At 30.9% G+C, this 1,941-nt stretch overlaps 1 pseudogene; it reads right to left on the minus strand.

Moving 5' to 3' along the window:
• Positions 1–887: 887 nt before the first annotated feature.
• On the minus strand, positions 888–1,701 carry LOC147907884 (uncharacterized; annotated as a pseudogene).
• Between the last annotated feature and the right edge of the window lie 240 nt (positions 1,702–1,941).

The following is a 1,941-nucleotide window of genomic DNA, read 5'->3' on the forward strand; positions in this document are numbered from 1 at the left end:
AGTAGAGCCTCTGCTTGAATGCACCAGGTATCGTAGTTGTCCCTTGAAAGTGTCTCGATACGCGTGGAATACGATGTTCGCCATTTCTCTTTACGCTGTTAATAAATCTAACGTTTGTTATTATACAGCTTGCTTGCTTCACTCGATGTATGAATCGTCCGTGTATGCGTGCTTGTGGAGAATAGCGATGTGCACGTGCTCGCCTTTCCTTTTGAGGTTAGCAAAATTCTCACGCAATCATGTGAGCGTTTCAACCTTTGAATTGTTATTATTACACGCTCTCTGGGCCCATAACCAATGTGGGGCAAAGGTAATTCGCAACACGAGACACTTAGTATAGAAATAACTGGATAATCTTTATTCTATTAAGGATAAGATACAAAGGTGTAACCCTTAGTCAAGTGAACAGAACATAGAGAGTAGAGAGTAAGTTAGAAGGTAGTTAAGTGATACTTAAAGTGGCGACATCTCTGTATTAAAAGAAAAAAAAGATATTATGTTAAATACTCAACAAAACAGTTATAATTTTCTAACGGGCCGTAAATACAATTTGCAGGCAAGTATATTAGATCATGTACATTATGAGTAAGGTATTCTTCTCCATAAATTATTTTATATTTTTCTACAAAATATTGCAAGAGTTGTAGAGCATAATTATTATATGTCAAATATAATTTAAAATTGCTTAAAATTCTAATGGCACACGATAGAGCCAAAAAATGTATTATATATACACATTTTGTTTGCTATATTTTTTAATGCAACAGGTCCGGTATATAAGAGAAACTGTCGTAGTTCGATGGCTTTATAATATTCTATATCTTCCAATTTTCTTGGTAATCGTGCAGTCTGTTGATAAATAGTTTCTAAATAATAAAAATTCATCATTAACTTCTTTTTGATCACGTTCACATAAACGAATATTTTTTTCTTCCTTATTAATAACAATAAAATTTCATAACCCCTAAATATACAAGGTGCATACTATCGAGAGGTACTTGTGAAACTAAAAAGGACTTGTATCTTTATGAAATCATCCAATTTATTTTTGAAATTCATATCATTCCTTAACTATCTGTTATTCTTTAAAAATACAACTTTTCCGTTAACAAAAGTTCCTTCTTCAGTACATTTAGTACAACTAGAATAACCTGTGTGATCTTTAATGCATAAAAGAAAAGATTTTGCTGGAGCATCGCAGAGAAGTTTAAAAACTTTTAGTTTAATAATTCTATCATTTATTTCGAAACCATTTTTTTCTAAATTCTGAAACTAATTTATAAACGAATTCATAAATTGATGGACATCGGCTGGTTTTTTTAAAGCCATGATAAATATCAATGGTAAACGGTTTTCGCCATTTTTCATTGATAGCAGATAAATCTATATAGATAAAAATTGACTGCCTGAACTTTTTGATATTAGTAAACCATCGATATTTATGTAAATAGGTAATACTATTTCAGTGCAATCCAGAAATAGTTTTTCTATAATACAATTATTGTTAAGTATTCTATGTAACTCATTTTCTAGATGACAGTAAAAACCAGGAAAAATGTTTATAATTTCATAAGGACATGAAGAAGGTGTTTGCAGAAGCGTTCGAGAATCCTTTGGAAATTGTGGAAATAGCACTCTTAGTATAGACAATAATTCATTTATAGCACACTGGCTTAGTAAGTGTCTATATTTCAAGAACCATTATTGAATCGTATTTACTATAAAATCACAGCAGGAAGTGCCACACCGTTCTTCAAACAAAGATGATTCATCTTTAAATATATCTACGTCAATATTTTCAATATGTTGTATTGATTCGGGAAAATTATCGATTAAAGAATTATCCGGAGGAACATCATCGCGTGCATTAACGTTATCACCTATAACATCAGCGAAAACATTATCACAAGAATTTTCATTTTGTATCAATTTTTTAATATT

Source organism: Acromyrmex echinatior, chromosome 12 (assembly GCF_024713525.1).
Source record: "Acromyrmex echinatior isolate Ae372 chromosome 12, ASM2471352v2, whole genome shotgun sequence".
Classification (NCBI taxonomy): domain Eukaryota; kingdom Metazoa; phylum Arthropoda; class Insecta; order Hymenoptera; family Formicidae; genus Acromyrmex; species Acromyrmex echinatior.